Source organism: Pleurodeles waltl, chromosome 1_2 (genome assembly GCF_031143425.1).
Source record: "Pleurodeles waltl isolate 20211129_DDA chromosome 1_2, aPleWal1.hap1.20221129, whole genome shotgun sequence".
Taxonomy (NCBI): Eukaryota; Metazoa; Chordata; class Amphibia; order Caudata; family Salamandridae; genus Pleurodeles; species Pleurodeles waltl.
In genome coordinates this window covers 340243885-340263618 of record NC_090437.1, presented here as the reverse complement: position 1 = coordinate 340263618, position 19734 = coordinate 340243885, and positions in this window count along the sequence as shown.

The window sequence follows — 19734 nt, the reverse complement described above, 5'->3', positions numbered from 1 at the left end:
CGATTACTTTCTTATGTCCTATAACCTAGTGGCCCATGCCCATGATGCCCGCATACTTGAATGGGGTCTCTCGGACTACTCCCCAATCAGTGTCGCTGTCCAGATGGGCCTGGTATCCCCGGGCTGCAAACCGTGGAGATTTGCCGTTTACCGGTATTGCTCCCCTCTGTGCAAGACACAGCTGAGAGGCCATGCATCCACCTTTGCCCAAGACAACTTGGGCACTATTGAATCAGGCGAACCATGTGGGCTGCAGCTAAGGCAACGATTCGGGGGCAGCTCATGCAAGACGCGGCGTTAGCAAATAAAAAAAGGAAAGAGCAACAGGCGGCGTTGGAACTTGACATCTGTCGTCTTACACGCCAATACACTGACCACCCCTCTCTTCCAGGACGTCGGAGTCCAGAACGTGCCCGAATGGCTCTTAATGAGTTATACACCTCCCAGGCCGAGTACGCCCTACAGTGTCTACAGGGGAGGCACTATGAACAAGGTGTGAAAGCAGGCCGGCTGCTTGCAGCTCAGCTTTGTCAGAGGACGGCTGCTCTTGCTATCCCGGCCATTCGTACCCCCTCAGGGCACGTTCTTACGCAGCCGCAGGCGATAGCAAATGAGTTTGCGTCCTTTTACCGGCACCTTTATACGCCAGAGACAATGTCTAGCCCTGTTCAGATTGCGGCTTTTCTTGCTGATCTTGATCTACCTTCTTTGTCAGGCGACGGGCGCAGCCTCCTGGAAGGGGAAATCAGCAGGCAGTCATCTCCAATTTACCTTACCACAAGTCGCCCGAGGAGGATGGGTTCCCGGGAGAATTTTACAAATGGGTGGGGGAAGAGGCGGTTGGCATCATGCATGAGGCCTTGAGTGAAGCCTGCAAGATGGAAGCCCTAGAAGCCATCTCCAACAATGCCACAATAGCAATTATACCAAAACCTGGGAGGGAGTTACTGGTCCATCTCTCTCTTAAACGGTGAAATCAAAATCCTAGCTAGTATCTTGGCAAATAGGCTACGTAAAGTCAAACCGTCCCTGATCCATCACACTCAAGTGGGGTTTGTACCGGGCCACACCTCCCAGAACCACCTGCGCACTCTGTGTCATACCCTGTGGGTCTCCAAGGGTCTGTCAGAGACTGCGTTGGCCCTGTCTCTGGACGCTGAGAAGGCATTCGATCGTATAGCGTGGCCCTATCTGTTTGCGACGCTGGAAAGATTTGGTTTCGGAGACCGATTTATTTCTATGATACAATTGCTTTATGATCAGCCCACAGCACGAGTTAACTGTGGAGGCTTCACTCCTTTCCCATCCACAGAGGGCCACGACAGGGGTGCCCTCTCTCGCCCCTTTTGTTCCTCCTGGTGATGGAACCCCTTGCCGCAACCATCCGGTCCTTCCCTTCCATGATAGGCCTCACTCTGCTGGATGGCATTTCCAAACTCTATCGATACACCGATGATGTTCTTCTAACCCTAGCGGACCTCGAGCGATCTCTACTGGCCTTACTGGAGATCATTGACGGATTTGAGCCCCTCTCTTGCTACCGTATTAACTGGGACAAGAGCGAGGTACTTCCCCTTTCGAGTTTGACCACAAAAGCAGCAATCCTTGGCTTCCCACTTCATTAGACTCCGAGATGCCTCAAATACCTGGGGGTGTTGGTCAATCAAGGCTTGGTGCACATGGTGGCGGACAATCTAGACCCCCCTTATTGCGCGAATGAAACTTGATTTTGCAAAATGGAACCACCTGGGCCTCTCCATGTGGAGCAAGGTACAGGTGGTCAGGATGGTCACAGTGCCCCATTTCACCAATGTCTTCAGGCTCTTACCCTTACAAGTGCCTCTCTCTACTTTACGGAGCATTGATACTCTCATCAGAGCCTTCGTGTGGGGCTCCATGCAGCCACGCCTAGCACCCGCCAAGATACCAGCTCGCCGCTCCCATGAGGGTATGGGACTCCCCTCAGTGGAACACTATGCACTTGCACTACATCTGTCACAACTGGCCCACACCCTGCCCGGAGTGCCAGACCCACCACAGTGGATGGCTCTGGAAAAGGTGTTGCTTTCCGTGGATGGGGGACTTGAAGGGCTCTATCGTGATGACCTCTCATTTTCTAGCTCGGTGAACCCGATCCTGAGGGTGACCAGGGCGGCCTAGCGCAGGGTCCACCACCTGCTCGGGTCCACCTTCTCTTCCAGGCCCCCCTGTGGAACAACAATGGACTACGGATAGGAGGTGAGGTGCTCAACTAGCCACAATGGAACAGGGCCGGTATCCATGAACTTGCACAGGTTCCAGAAGGTGACGCGCTCAAACCTTTCACGGCAAGAGTGGAGATACCTACAACTCAAACATTGCCTGCATCAGGGTGCTGACACCATCCGATGGGGGCTTCAGACTTCGCTTGTGCTGACTTACCTGAAGGCCTGGGGACAGCATAGGGGCGTCATGGTGGGCCTCTATGAGGTCCTTATCCGGCAGTTATACTCCCAGCCTCTTCTGGACAAACTACGCTTGCAATGGCAGGACGGCCTGCAATGGATGTTTGATCCGGAGGACTGGGAGGACATCCTGGAGGCCCTTTTAAAGTTCTGTCTCTTCAAGGTGCTGCATGATTGGTATTGGTCCCCAGCGAAGCTGCACAAGACGGGGCTTCTTCCGCATGCGATGTGTTGGTGTTGTACAGAGACATGTTGTGACTTGATACACATGTTAATTGATTGTCCGACGGTCCGGCCTTTGTGGTCCGTGGTGGGCTCCACTCTGGCTGAGTCTATGCTGCTTCCATCACCACTCCCCCCTTCTCTTATCATATTGCATGATGTGACCTCTTTCCCGGCCCTGTCCAGACCGCATAGACGACTGTTACATACAGCGCTAGCTACTGCAAATATTTGCATTCTCTGCCATTGGCGATCAATGACCACCGGAGGAATGGATTGTAGCTATGACCCGCAAAGCCACCCATGAGAGTCATCTATAATCTGGAGGACCAGGCCCAGACATTTAACCAGGTGTGGACCCACTTCCTTACTGCAGGACCGACGTAGGCTGCCCGACACCACCCTTACTCGCTGCGGACCGCCTCTCGTCTTTCATGTTTCTTACTCACGTCTCTGTCAGCTTCTCATTGAGATTCCAACTATAAGTAGATACAGACCATCGGTCCAAGTTGAAGTCTTGGCTAAAGCATTTTACTCTCTCTTGAGCCCTTAGCTTATAGTCCCCCCTCTCTCTCTCCTGCACAAAGGCTTCACCTAGATATGCTCACTCTCCCTCTCCCCCCTCCTACTTTTTTATTTTTTTATTTTAATTTTTATTATAAAGCCCTTTGTGGGCTATGTGGGATGGCAAGGAAGCCCTCAAGGGCTCCCCCGCAGTCCCTACTTTTTCATTTTTTTTTTTTTAATATAATGCCCTTATGGGTTACCTGGCACTATGGTGGAAGCCTTAAGGCTTCCCTCACTGTGCCAATGCTTCAGCAAGCACAGAGCTGCTTTGACGGCAGCTCCGTGCTTGCTGAAGCATTTCATCTCTGTCCCCTGCATGCATGCTGGAAGCAATCACACAGTGATCCATCCCGGCATCTAACCCGGGGCCCATCTGCCTTGCTGTAAAGAAGGCAAGAGGATCACCATGGGAAAGGCACTCCAAAGGGGCCGCAGGTGCATAGGGTGTCACAGTGCCTGTATGTTTAAGTGCTTGGCGCCAGCTGAACAGGGCCATGGACAACAGTGTGCCCGGTCCAAGTGTGATTAGCGCTGGCCGCAATAATTAGGCCAGAAACATCCCTTGGTTGAACCCAGTCCCAGTGCACCCCACTGAACGATTTGAGATCCACTGCAGCTGGGCTGCCAGTGCAACTCTCCGTGATCCTCCATCCAATATCAGCTCCCTAAGGAGCATATCCAAACACCTAAACCACTCCACTGGAATCCTCACTGGGAGGTTTGTGAAGAAATGAAGAAGCCTTGGGAGCATGGCCATTTTAGAGAGGGAGATGCGCACCATAATAGGGAGCTTGAGAGTTCACCAGAAACAGACACAGAATCTCAGGGAATGGCATGCCATCCCAAGATTTCCTTCTTTAAGGTCTCCCAAGTCATGAAAGACCTGGATACCCAAATATTTAAATGTGCGAGGAGCTCATGCCACATCAGGCGGACAGCTGGTGGGGTGGCTAGCACCCCTCCATCAAAGGATACACAATGCTCTTACTCCGGTTCAACCGGAGACCAGAATAACTGCCAAATTCCTCCAACAGCTGCAATGCTTGGGGGATAGCCCTTCTGCCATCCCGCGGGTATATGAGAAGGTCATCCTTGTACAGTGATGTGATGTGCGGTGTCGCTCCCATCATTATCCACCATTCTGTCCCCTCCCTTCGAAACCTCTCTGCTAGTGGCTTGATGGCTATGGCAAATAAAAGAGGTGATAATGGACACCCCCGTCTGGTACCTCCATAGATATCATAGGCACCTGAGATTGTGCGCCCAAATTATTATTTGCATCAGGCTTGTATACAGCAGTCTGACCCACCTCGGCCAGGCAGTTCTCAACCCCATGCAGAGCAGGGTAGTCCATTGCACCGTGTTGAAGGCTTTCTCTGAACATACTGACACAATTACTGCAGTCTGTTCAGGAGGTCGATTCCGAGCGTAGAGGATCGAGTAAAATCTGCGCAAGTTATGCAAGGTATTACGGGTGGGCATAAACCCATTCTGGTCACTGTGTATCAGAACCTGCACGTTAGGTAGTAATCTGGTGGCCAGTACTTTACTTAGTACTTTAAAGTCAGTATTTAGCATGGATAGGGGTCTGAAATCTTTTACCATCACTTCCCTTTGGGAGAATTTAGATAGAGGAATAACCAAGGCCTCTCTTGTCATCATTGGGTGAATCCCTCTCTCGTAAGCCTCCACATACGTCTCAGTCAGTTTTGGTGCCAGGTCACCAATAAATCATTTGTAAAACTCCAAGGAGAATCCATCTGTACCCAGAGTCTTACCTGTTGCCAAGGTCATAATGGCGTTTCTGACCTCCATATCCATCACTGGGGCCATGAGGGGCTCTTGTTCCACCACAGGGAGGGACAGCAATGGAAGACCGCCTAAAAAGTAATTCAACAGCCCAACTCCCTTGCCTGTGGTGGAGTACATAGGGAAATATTGTAGCCCTTGAATGCTTCATTAATGTGCATGGGCGAAGATAACACCGTCCCCTCTGCTGTCATCATGCTGGGGATGGAGGTAGCTCTGGATCTGGGCTAATCAACCACACCAATAATCTTCCCGCCCTCCCCTCTTCTTTGTGAACCCGGTTCACCTAAAAGTTGGCACCAGAGGTGTTCCACTGTATATTTGTACTGTTTTCTTGTTTCCAACAATTGTGGGATCACTCCAGGGCTCCCACCCTGTTCTTTATCCCACCCATGCAAATCATTCTCTAATCGATGGAGGTCCGGTTCCAGGTATCGTAGGGATCCCGCTGTCTGTCTCAAGCAATTTCCCCTTATCACAACCTTGAAAGCATCCTATTTGCTTCCCTGACTCCAAGCTGTCCCAGGTTTAAAGGTGAAGAAGTCTGTGATCCTAGTGATCAGCGGGTCTCTAAAGACCGCATCCTCTAAAGCTGCAGGGTGTAAATGACTGGTTGGTATGGGTGGGCATGTGTCAGTTATTTGCAACATCATCAATAGTGGAGTGTGGTATACCAGTGTGCTGTCCAAATATTCCATATTGATTTAGAGCTGCTAAGAGACCTGGTACAGACATATTGGTCTATCCTGGGATGGATGTGGTAGAGGTGCAAATAAAAGGAGTAGTCCCTATCTGTAGGATGTTGTTTGCACCAGGGGTCCTCCATGTCGCAGTGGGTTTCCCATGCTGACAAGTTCACAGCCACTCTGTGGGTCATGGCTTCTGGCAGTGGGGGAAGGGAGCGGTCCAGTTCAGGAGCCAGTAAACTGTTAAAGTTCACCCCTATAAGGAATGTACCCTTGGGAACCCTGACCAGTCATGCCCGACAGTGTATGAAAGAAAGAAGTTTGATCTTGATTGGGTGTATACACACTACCAGTACCACCAGTCTGTCATTAGGGTGCCCCTCTACCAGGACGTAGTGACCCTCCTTGTCCACGTCCACCGAGACAGTCTCAAAGGGGACCCCCCCACTCAAAGCCAGAGCTCCCCTTGCAAATGCAGAATCGACAATAGTATATAATTGTCCACGCCAACGCTTGCAATGGCAGTCTGCCTCTGCCAGGGTGAGATGTGACTCCTGTGGCAGATCAATGTGTACCCCAGGTCTTTTCAAATAGGTTAAGATTTTGTGCCTTTTGGACATGGAAGCCAGTCCCTGGACATTCCAATTCATCAGTTTGTATATGTTGGGAGTGTAGGCCATATAATCTATAGTGGTTCCACATGTGGCAAGTAATCCACCCTCTAACTCCCCCAAATGCCCGCACAGCAAGCAACAACATCTTTAAGTTAGCAGAGGGCAAAAATAACAAATAAACATCCCAACTCCCCTCTCTAGGGTAGTCCAACAAATACTTGCAACCCAAACCATAAAGACCAACAATAAAGAATCATCACCACTCAAGTGTCTCCAGAGAGATGATAGTGGGGATAGGCAACTGAAGTTCCTCTGGGTTACTGCATATGGCCCCATCGGCCTGCACTGCCAAAATAACAGGCACTTCTGGGTACCACCATGGTGCAGAGCAGTGAGAGCAGCTATCAGAAAATGCTTATAGCCATCTGGGGTGTCACATGCTGGAGCCCCTCTATCTCACTGGGGTAGAATCCAAGTCTGAGAGTCCATCATTGGCGGAGCAATCTGAGCCGCTGCCCACTTCTTTATCAGAAGTTTCTGCCACTGCAAGTGACGCTGCAGCCTACAACGCCTCCTTTTTCCCCTGGTCAATTTGTTATCTTGTGGGTTTAATCACATGATCCTTCCGGGCTCCACCCCTTGTTCATCTCCTTTTCCCTTGTCGTGAGGGCACTGTATCCGTTTTGCCTGGGGGCCTATCTGTTCCCAACCTGTAGCTTTCCAGCCAGGTCCATGCTTTCTCAGGATTTTGGCAAAAGTGTGAGCATCCGTTAGCCATTATTTTTAATTTAGCAGGGAATATAAGAGAATACTGTATCCCATCTTCACATAGGGTCCATTTCACAGAGAAGAAGAAGGCCTGTTTAGTCTGAACTGCTGCTGTGAAGTCTGGGATCAGGGTAACACAGCCATTTCTCACCTCAAACGGGCCCACTCCTTTGGCCGTTACAACAACAGATTGCAGTCTTTGTAATGTAGCAATTTAGCCACCACTGGTTTGGGCAGTGCACCCTCTCTAGGGCAAAGGGTGTGAGCTGAGTTAGGGCCACCATTAAGCACAACTAGGGCTCCAGAAAGGCCAAATGTCTGACCCCTCTCTGCCCTCCAGAAGGCCTACTATTCTCACATTGTAGCGCCTGCTTGTTCCTTCCGTGTCCTCTACCCGGCTCTCCAACTGTTGCCTCGTTCCACGAGGTGGACAATCTCGACCTTCACCACCTGGTGCGAAGGCTGCAAGTAGGCCAGGGAGGTCTCATTGTCTTTCACCCTGCCAGCCAGTTTCTGATGGTCGGCACGCAGGAGGCCCAATTCAATGGAGACCTTCCCTATCTCTCATTGGAGGATAGTATTCAAGCCCTCAAAAGCCTCTAATATTTTGTTTAATGTGTCTTGCACGTCATGTAGGGGGTTGCTGCTGGTATTTCCTCATCAGGAATGTCTTGCTGGGTGTCGTAGGGTGGTAAACGTGCTCCCTGCAATTTAGATCATAGCTTTCTCATGCCAGCCTCCTGGACACTGCAGACAGTTCCATTAGGCAGGGTTGGCAGTGGCAATGAAGGAAGTCTGGCATACTTGGGCTGTACACCTAATGTAGTTGGTTACAGGACTCTCTTCCTTATAAATAAGTGGCCCACGGACCTGCTGTTGTGCTCAGGGCAGCCTTGTGTCTCCCCGGTTAGTCTCTTCGTCTAGGCCTGCAGCCAGCACCCCCAGCGGCTAAGCCAGTGCGTTGCGCCGTCGCATGAGTGCAGGCCTCAGACGCAGTCCCCAAGTCACCAGGCAACCTGGGAGCTTGTTACAGCACTCCGTAAGGTAGGACCCCAACACGGTATCCACTGCTCTGGGTGACAGTGGGAGCCGGGCTCTTGAGCAGGTCCCCACTCACCTCTGCGCAGTTTCTGTGTTCAGCGTGTACAGGCCTGCACACATCCACCCCGCCGGCTCTTATCTGAGGGACAGCAAACAGTGTCCATCAGCAGGAGATACCCTTTCTCTGCTGCACGCTGTTCATCTGAGGGCATCTCCAGTGCTCGGCACTAGGCAATGGGCAGCACTACAGTCCCCACAGGCCCCAGCTTCACAGGCTTCACCTTTTCACTGTGGTTCCACTCCTCCTCCTTGTGCTCCGCCCGGTCTGTTCGGCCCACAGCTCTCTCTTCATGTGGCTCAGTTCCAGGCCTCCCGCTCACCTAGGGTGCAGTTGTGGCAAGTTTAGCACCGTCAACAGCCTCATGGGGACCCTGGTATAAAGGCTGAGGCCCCATTTTACGTGGTGCACCCACAAACAGAGAGCAGACGTCTGTGCTTGTTGGGGCGTCTGAGCTGTCCAGCCACAGGGTGTTGTCCCTAAGCGGTCCCCTCTATCACACACCGCTTCTCCCGGGATAGACGGCTCTTGGTGTGGGGCGGTTAGTTAAGCACAGGTTTCGGGCTGATGCAGAGCCACCAGATTAGGCAGCTGCCATATTTGCCAGTTAGCCACTCCCTCAGTCCATCATGGTTTATCAAAGAAGAAAATAGCAAACAGAGAAAATGATTGTTTAAAGGAATTAAACTGCCTCCATACATATTTAAGTGGCAAGAATGGTATTCATCGCTTGGGAGATACGGGATAATCCTGAGTAGATCAGGAATCAATTTAAGTGTATTAAGGTAACCTGGAAACAGTAGTTGTCAAAGCAAAAATAAAAAAAGATTGTTTTCTTTCAATCAAAAAGCAATTTGTAAATATTATTTTAGCAACTACGTGTCACTTACTTTTTGCTTACTGTTTAATTTCTAGGAGTAAATCTAAGATACTCATGGAAAAAGTTGTGTGAATTGGGATGAGAACAATTAAAACAATTGCAATATTTAATCGTTCCACTCAGTGCCAGCATTGGATAGAAATTCTTGACATTTAAATGTAACCATCTAGTCGTGTTTGAAATTATATGAATACATTTTAAAAAAGAAGTGTGAATAATGGAATGCATGCTTACTGCAACAAGCGGTGCTTAAGTTGAGCCAGTAGCTGCAAGTGACGCCCACGGGCACTCCGTTTTTGGGACCAGCATTTAGTTTTCCTCATCAGGCTTTGAGCCATCTTGCATGCTGGACCTATTCTGCGGTGAAGGAAGTGTTAATATGAGCTACGTTTTCGTAATGAAAATGATCTCTTAAAGTGTAAACGTAGCTGCTGCCAGTTACATGTGGGAGAGGGTGTGTGAAGGGGGGTTAAAACATCATTAATGGCCTCCATTTCCATAGCCTGACTGTAAGGAAACAATTTCCCCTTCCGGTTTATCAAACCAGTAGCCTGTAATAGTGTCTCATTATAGTGGCTTCATTTGATCCGCACAGAGCAATCACAAAATTAGATATACAGCAATGCGTGACAGTGTACTCCTGGGCTCATACAGGGGCAGAAAGTCAGCCTCAAGTCCATGATTCTGCCAACATGGTAATCTGGAAGGGTCGTGGCTGGCACTGAGTAAGTAGTGAGTGGTAGTGACTGGGATCACGTATGTTCAACAAGACTGAAATGGAAATATGGTCTTGGTACCTCAAGAAAGCAAAGAGAAACGGCTGCACAAAAATGCAAAAAAAGATCAGGTGCGCTCAAATAATATAATCTTCCTGTATACTCTATGAATGCTTCGCTGATTAGAAACAAGCACTAAGAAAGCCAGCGCATATGACTTCAATGTGCGAAAGCATGCAAATGATGCTTGTACATGCCTCACTTAGCATAGTAATGCGGGGCCTGTAATTCTTGCCAGTGCATGTTTATCAGTGTGAGGCATTGGAAAACCTTGCACCGTTCCTGAACACTCAGAAGATGAGTGCTACTTCTTTAGGATGAACAGTGCCAAAGAAACGTAACTAACGTGCACCACGGGAAATGCAAACACATGGTAGTGAGTGACACGGAAGTATCTGCTTAGAAATCGAAGTTTTTTGCATTGGTGGATGAAACAGATGTCTTAATTGTCAAAGTTGGCAAGCATTGGATCATATGATGAAAATTGCAGTCCTAATAGTTCCAAGGAGAGATGACTCTTCTTATCCAGGCCTGTGCCACTTAAGTACACCACAACTATTAGCCAAACACTACAGAGAATACTAAGGTTTGCTTTATTAGCTGGAGCTTCTCCCTAAAACAGCATGATTATAGCTATGTTACTGTTCGTCAGCCATTTTGCTCTTTTCTGTGTTCCTAAGTATCTGTCAGGATGAATAAGGGGATGTGTCACCTGCAGCTTCAAAACCATAATTCAGCTAGCACCTTAACCAGGGACCTGGCATCCCCAGCCGGAAATGATAACAGGTTAATTAAACTTGATAAACGTCAATAGGTTTTAAGCTATTTCCTATGGAATGCAGACACACCTATTAAATGGGTATCTAGATGGCGCATCAACAGTGGTACATGACCGTCGGTCAGAATAATTTCCCGTGAATAAGTCAGTTCCAGCAGCGGCAGGCACAATTTATATTCTTTAACTTTACTGGGCAGAAAAGAGGATATAGAATTTGAATACAAGCCTTAACTTAAACATCACAAATAGTCGACTGCAGTAAAAAACACAATTAAAATAGTTTTTTTCCTATTCAATACGTTTATGAATAAAGAATTAAGGGCTACATGTACGAAGCAGTTTGCACATCGCAAACAGCGAATAGGGTCGTTTGCGATGTGCAAAAAGCACTTTGACACGTTCCAACCTATTTTTGTGATTCGGTAAACTATTTACCCAATCGCAAAAAGGGATTGCGAGTCGCAATTAGGAAGGGGTGTTCCCTTCATAATTGCGACTCGCAGTCCCATGTATGATTGTTTTGTGACCGCAAATGCGGTCGCAAAGCAATCGCAGTTAGCACCAGTGTCACACTGGTGCTAACACAGGAAGGGATCCCCATGGGACCCCTTCCCCTTTGTGAATGGCCGTAAAAACATCTATTCAAACGCTTCATTTTTTATGTTTGAAATGCTTCTCGTTTTCCTTTAAGGAAAACAGGCTGCATTTAAAAAAAAAAAAATGCTTTATTTAAAAGCAGCCACAGACATGGTGGTCTGTTGTCTCCAGCAGGCCACCATCCCTGTGAGGGCCGCCATTTCCAAGGGAGTCGCAAATTGCAACCTACCTCATGAATATTCATGAGGTGGGCATTTGCGACCACCTTATGAATCGCAAATAGTGTCATTGACACTATGCAACATAAGGTTTTGCAACTCGCAAGTTGCGAGTTGCAAAACCAAACTTTGGTACATGTAGCCCTTAGTGTGTTATGATTCAGTGTACTTTTGTCATATAAGGTAGTTTCTCATGCGTTGCAACCATTAACATGGGTGGGCTAAGGGAGCAATGCTCTGAGTGGAGTCAAAGCCCACTTTATGTTAATGTAAAGGATTAATAGCAATATGTCATGCAGACACCTGCACTGTCAAGCCAAACCTAAAAAAGGCCTAAACTGGAGTGGTAGGGATAAAAAGAGCCTGATGCATGAAACCTAGAGCAAAAAGTAACTTCTGGCTTGTAGCTCTGACATGGTCAGTTAAGACTGAAATTATTTCACAAGGGATTATTTGAAAGGAGATGCTACTGTGAGGTGGGCTTGCATATACGAGTTTTATTTATAAGCACAACAAGTGTTAAATGACCCTCCCCTCTCAGGCTTGCCTTGAGACAAGTAGAACCAGTAGAGTTACTAAGTGTTAGAAACCGGGTCACTATGCACCCTCTCCAAGTAGGGACCACAATCCTAGTCAGGATAAACACCACCTAAATTATCCTGTGCTCTGTGAGAAAAGGCCTCTTTTTGACATGGTTAGCCCCCACTTTTTGCTTGATGTGGGAAGTACCCGAAAAATTGTAGTGCCCAGGGCCCCTGCTAACCAGGTTCCCTGGGCCAGACCTCTTTTCCTGAAACTGTTGCATTGGCACAATTGGATAACTTTTTAGCTACCACTATAAGACCCCAGTAAAAGTACTTAGATACCCAGGGCACGACATACTAAGGGTAGGCCCCTGAGGGCAGCAGCACTGATTGTGCCGCCCTCTAGGGCCATACATCCAGATGTCCCCGGCACTGGCATTGCAGGCTCGGTGTCCTGGTGCAAACCCAAAACACAATCTCGACTTGGCGCACTGCCTGTGTGCCCTGTCCACCATACACTGAATATACTATGGGTAAGACACCCCTATGGCAGGCCTATCAGCTCCAATGCAGGGTGCACCATATCATATGTGAGGGCATAGCTGCATGAGCAATATGCTCCTACTGTGTCCTTGCCAAACCTGGGACATAGTGAGCGAACAGAGCAGCCATTTTTAATACATGTGCAGCACACTGGTCAACACGAGTTTCCCCGCTACATGATGGCCACTCTGAACCCTGGGTGGCTTGGTATCAAACAATTCAGAATGATAATTCCAAAAAGGTACTAGGATTGGATTTATCCCTAAATGTACCCAGGGGTAACCTTAGAGGTGCCCCCTGCAAAAGCTAACTACCCTGGCATCGTTGCTGACTGCTTCTATCCAGCCTGCCACCTCCAGACACCCAATCTACAAACCTTGGAGGAGAGGTCCGTCTCTCTGGTTTGGAGAACCATGCCATTCCTGGGTGGAGGTGCTAACACCCTCTTTCTCAGGAATGTGCACTGCCTTGGCAGCGAGTTTCAAAGGGCTTACTGCTTTTGAAACTCAACCCCCAGGCCTGCTTCTAGCAGCAGATGGTCAACCCTTTTGTAAACTCCCACTTATGGCGGGAGCAAAGGCGGGAAATTACATAAAGGGTAGGAGGAGTGGCCCCACCTGGCATTCACCACCCCTAAGGTGTTGCCTGCGAGGTGGACACTCCATTTAATTTTCCTTAATCTTAGATGGAAGGAAAATAGCCAATCAGGGATAGGGAATGGACCCTTCCCACAGGAAGTGGTCACTAAAGTGGCTACACCCAAAAGTAGGTGTCACATTGGACACTACCAGATTCCCCCTAAAACATCCCCTAAAATCTGTATTTTTTGGGCATCCCTAGATCGGATAATCACATTTGAAGGAGACAAGACCAGCACCAAGAAGGTCCAGGTCACGAAAACCGTGGCCCTGCTGCACAAAAATAAGGCGCCAAACCATGTCTGTTGCACCCAGAACCTGACAATTGCCCTGAGGAGCTGGTGGGGAACTGAATTGACCTCAAGAACCCCAGAGGACCTCCCAGCTTTGCCAATCACCCAAGAATTCCCTCCAGAGTGGAGGTATCACTCTGCAATAAAGAAGAAACCAGCAACCCAGTGATGGTCACTTCACTGATCACCCACTAACTCCTGAACCAGAAGTTGCAGCTAGACCCGACAAAACACCAACAACCACGAGGATCAACCCTACAAATGTGCCAAATTTGGTGGCACTGCACCCTACAGTGGTCGAACCATGCCAATACCCTGGGTATTGGTCAGCTGACATCGGACACCTGGAAAACCAGCCTGGTCGGGGATGAAAAAGGACCAGGAGGAAGTCCCAATCAAGGGAGTTCATGACCACCCAGGACCTCCCACCCTATGCCCTCTTCGTCCTGCAAACAACCCTTGAATGACTTACCTCTAGCTCCAAAAGGCATCTTTGCTCACAACTCCTGGCTCAATGATTCGTTCTTCATCGGGCTGCCCTGATCCCTGCAACGAAGAACCTGCTGTGCTCTAAGGGTCCCTCACCCCTTGCAACCTCGACACTCCCAAAGGACCCCAAGGAACAAACTCTAAACTTACCTGCAAGACCTTTTCCAAGTGGTCCCCCACAGTGGCCAGGCACCAGCTCCAGAGACCTTTCACCACTCTTCCTGCCCGAACCGGGAGCCGCCCAATTTTCTCCAGCTGGCACAGTGTGCCCATCAACGACCTCAACCAACCTGCAAAAGAAGAACTTGGTAAAGCAACTGTGTGATTTTAGATGTATTTTTAAAGGTGACTTTCCATTGATTCCAAAGATGGGTAATTATGCACAAAAATACTCTTTTTATTAAACTTCAAAAATCCATATCTCAAAAAGTACTTAACCAATATTGATAATCTTGGTCTTAAAAATTACATAAAAATGTGAAGAATTTTTGTAAATTGTGCTCGAGTTATTCCTTTGAGTGTATGAGTTGCAAGATTGATACTGTGAGTACAACAAATGCTTTGCACTTCTCCAAGATTGGCATAACTGCTCGACCAAGCTACCTTAAAAATTAGAGCATTAGCTGATCTATTTTTTACTCTTGTAAACCAATGTGTGGTTGCATGGACTCATGCACAGTGTGCATAGCTTTGCACACTACATAGAGGGCTAGCCTCCTACATGCTCACCTTCAGGTAACTTGGCACAGAGCAGGAAGGCTTAACTGAGAAGGCAGTGTGTAAAGTATTTGTGCAATAATTCATCCAGTAACACAGTGAAAACACTACAAAAAGGCTCCACAACACGAAAGGAAAATAGATTATGCATTTATAACTAAAACAAGACCAAAATGACAACAATCCAATATGTATATCCTGAGTTATGCAATTTTAAAAATGTAGTTGAAAATAGCGCATAGAAGCGCAACACCAGCTGTGCTTATCTGGTTGTGCTGGATCGGGGAAAAGTCACAAGTTCAGTCCTGCCACAACGTAGCACGTGTAAGCTACACATACTCACTTGGGCCCGCTGAACAAAATATCTTAAATCATGGTGCGCGGTCTGCGCGTCGTTGCTTTGGGAAGCTTCACGTCATTGATTCTGAAAAGCTGCATGGCGAGGCTTTGCTGGGTTTGGTGTTGCTTTGTGTTGTTCCCAGGGAGCTGTGTGGCAAGGCTTTGTGGGGCTTGATGTCGATTTGCATCTATCCTGGGGAGCTGTATGGCAAGGCTCTGTAGGGTTTGGCATCGCTGTGTCAGTTCCGAAGAGCTAGCAGCTGCCCGGTAAGGCTTTGCGGGGTTTTGCGCCTCACAACATTGAGTCCAGTGAGGCTGGCAGCTGCACAAGGCTTTGCATTGCTTCATGGCAGTTCCAATGAACTCAACAGAAGGTAGAGCACCTTAGGCCCACTTTCAGGGCACGGCAGACTCACAACTTGCATAGTGCAGGTGCGGATGGTTCTAGTCTTTGATGGCCCTGAGACTTATGAACTGGAGGCAAGCTAACAATCCCTTGGAGATCACTTATGGTGGGAAGGCGGAGTCCTTCCAGTAGAGTCTGGGAGCAACAGCCTGCAAGGCAACAGGCAGAAAGGCAGTCCTTCCAGAAAAGCGGTCCAGTTGAGTCATTTGAGAAGCACCGAAGTCCTACTGACAGAGCCCAGTTTTAGGTCCAGAAGTGTCTGATTTCAGGGGGTCAGAGCCCCAGTACTTATACCCAAATGTGCCTTTGAAGTGGGGGAGACTTCAAAGAGTGGTTTTGAAGTGCACCAGTTCCCCTATCAGTCCTGTCTGCCAGGAGATCCGTGGGGCTTGTCAGTCCTTTGTGTGGGGTCAGGCCACTTTCCTTTGAAGTGTAAGTGAGAACACCTCCAACCTTCCTGCCCAAGAAGACTCATCAGTAGGCAGATGAATGCAGCTGCAGGTGATTGTCCTGTGTTTATGGCTGTCTGGATGGAATGCACAAGGGGAGCTGTCACCTAGCACAGACCAGACATGGACTGGAGACAGGATGCAAGGCATAGAGAACAGTAAGAGGAAAGAAATGCCTACGCTCTCAAAGTGGCATTTCTTAAATAGTAATGTTAAATCCAACTTTACCAGTAAGCAGTATTTATCACTACCATTCCAAACATACCAATTGTGACAATACCACTCCTTTCAGATTATAAATTACCACCTAAAAGTATACAAGGGAATCTCCAATGCTGGTCTATGAGAGGAGCAAGCTTCATAATTGTGAACAATGATTTTGGGAGTTTTTCACTACCAGGACACTTGAAGTGCATGCCCTGCCTCTTAGATGCACTGCACCCTGCCCTGTGGGTTACATAGGGCCTACCTTAGGGGTGACATATATGAAATAAAAGGGGATTTTAAGGCTTGGCAAAGGGTTTTCAATGCCAAGTTGTGGTGGCAGTAAAACTGCACACACAAGCCTTGCAATGGTAGGCCTGGCACATGGTTAAGGGGCTACCTGTGTGGGTGGCACAATCAGTGCTGCAGGCCCACTATAGAATTTCATTTACAGGCCCTTGGCACATACAGTGCACTTTACTAGGGACTTATAGGTAAATTAAATGTGCTTATTGGGTAGGAGCCAATGTTACCATGTTTAGGGGAGAGAGCACAAGTATTTTAGCATTGGTCAGCAGTGGGAAAGTGCGCAGAGTTCTAAAACCAGCAAAAAGCCAAATCAGGAAAATGGAGGGAGGCAGGCAAAAAGTTTGGGGGAAGATCACCCTAGTCAGATCTAACTCTAACGTATGGTAAAACAAAATATAAGGTGAGAGAAAAACATGGAGTCTGTAATAGTATGGTCCAACAAAGATATTCACATACAGACGGTCATTTGACTAGCTGCTGTACTTATTGAATGTTAACAATGCAACGCGACCTAAGACAACTTAAGATCACCATTCAAGGCAGTCAGGCATGACGCCAAAACACTTCCCACATTGGCTAAGAGTAAGTACAAAAAATACAATAAGTCAATGATAAGGAGGTTAAAGACTCTACGTTGGCTCCCACTCGCAACAATATCCTCTTTCGAACTACTGTGCATCACTCACAGAGCTATTAATAGCAAATTACCAAAATTAATTCAAGCGAAAATTACAAGATATTCCGAGCCCAGAAACTTATGGTCAAGCCTGACACCAAGCCTAATTATTCGTGCTAACAGGAAAAAATACATTAGTAGAGCTATTTCCTCTGTGCAAGCAGTAAAATGTTGGAATTTCCTACCTGCAAAGACTAGAAATTCTTGAATCACTTAGACTTCAGAAGGATGGTTAAGACTTGGCTATTCCCAATGTGACCCAGTGGCATAATGCAGAACAATTCCCCCCCTGCAGAATGTGATGAGGGAACCCCAAGTCTCCCATATCGCTCATATGTTCATTGCCCATGGGCTGAATGGAACCCTCCTTAAATGATTGGGGCCTCCCGGATAATTGAGGCTGCAGGACTCTATGTGACACCCCTTATGTGGTCCAACAAAGAATCTATGCATTCTCATTTTCTGCATATAGCCACATACCCTTCAAGGCCTTCTAAGACCAAAGAAGTGCTAAATCTGCAGAACCCCTTACATCCCCATTGAAACTTAACATTCATGCATTTTTCTCAAAAAACACATAATGTTATGATCACTAGAAGTCCCATTGATTGTTGACATATTAACAGATACATCTATCCAGACATACCATGTAACGCCATATTAAAAAGCAAGTGCAAAGTCAAACAATTTCAATAATGTTTAATATTCGGTAAAATGACGGACAATATCAACACCTTCAACTGGCAAACAGAACAACATAGGTTGGAACAACTTGTATCACCTGCCCACAAGTAATTCAATGTTAGCCTTTCTTTCTACTTCCTCAGAATACATCCTACCTCAGCATTTCACAAAACCCAGCATGAAAATAACCTGATTTATAGCTAGTGATTATTCTCTGTTCTATCTAATTATTTACATGATACTCTTCTTATGCTCCCTCCTCTGCATGCCTTAAAGTCTTTGAGTGTTCTCTAGTCTATCACATGCCCGATGCCTCAGTCTCTCCTATACTACAGTAAACTAACCATGTGCCTTCATATAAATAATAAACTCTCCTTCTGAGCAACCATTCCTGCAGTACAAAAACCTTTCTAACCTATCTACTAATACTTCTGCAATAAATCACAATTTATCATTCTGTTTAACCTCTCCTTGCTATCTCATAATATCTAATCTCCTCAACCATATTTCCTCACCCCTCGTTTTCCATGTGCATGAAATCACTTCAATAACTACACCTTATTCCTATCAACTTCAAGCTCCAAAGGATGACAAAACAACCATCAGAGGCACCCTTGCATACCGACCCCCAGGCACACGCTCAGACTTCTGCAACTCCTTTGCAGACTTAATTGCCCCCCTAACCTTAGACTCCAAGGACTACATCCTCCTCAGCGACCTACATTTCCACATTGAGGACCCCACCTACAACAACACTGCACACCTCCTCAATAGTATGAGCAGCCTCAGATTGGCCCAGATCATTCATGACCCTACACACACCACAGGACACACGCCGAACCCCATTTTCACCTCAAATACAGCCATGTTACATAACTCACATGGACCGATCACTTCATCATCCATTTCAGCATCTCCAGCCTCCACACCTCCACCCATAGGATGATCAGCACCCCCCACTAGATGTGGAACAAAATCTCAGAGACCAGTGCGTCAGAAGCCCTCAACACCTCCAACCCTGCCACCCCCATCAACTTCGAACAGAGAGTGAAAAATGTCAATGCTTGGATCACCAACTGCGCTGACAGCATTGTCCCCATGAAGAGCAACATCTAGAGAAAAACCTCCAAAAAGGCCGGCTGATACACCCAGGAACACAGAACCTGGAAACACACTGAAGTCAGACCTCTACTCAAAACAAAAGTCAGCCGACTTCAGCGAACCCCAAAACTACCGGCCGTTCTCCCTTCTCCCATTCCCAGCTAAAGTACTAGAAAAGATCATCAATAAGCAGCTCACAACATACCTAGAGCAGAACTAAGTAATCAATGCTTTCCAATCCTGCTTCCACAGCAATCACAGCACTGAAACTGCCATGATTGCAGCCACCGATTACATCCTAACCCTCCTTGACCGAGGGCAAATGGCAGCTTTGATCCTCCTCAACCTCTCGGCAGCCTTTAACACCGTATCCCACCACAAGCTGCTAATCAAAAGACTCCATCACATCGGCATCCTAGGGGGTGCCTTCAGTTGGATCACCTACTTCCTCACCGGAAGAACCCAGAAGATCAACCTCCCACCTTTCATCTCTGAACCCAAGGAGATCACCTACGGTGTCCCCCAGGGCTCATCTGTCAGCCCCATGCTCTTCAACATGTATATGACCCGCTGGCCAACATCATCAGATCCCACAGTCTCAACATAATTTGTGACGCAGAAGAGACTCAATTCATCATCTCACTAACTAATGACCCCTCCGCCACCAGAACCAGTTTCCACAGATGCATGACAAGCATCACTGATTGGATGAAGAACTAATGCCTGCTGCTGAACACAGACAAGACAGAAGTACTGATCTTTGGCAACAGCAACAACACATGGAATGAGTCCTGGTGGCTATCAGACCTAGGACCCACACACACTCCCTCCGACCATGCAAGAAACCTCAGAATCATCAGTGACAACAAGCTCACCATGAGATCACAGATCAAGCAGTCTCCTC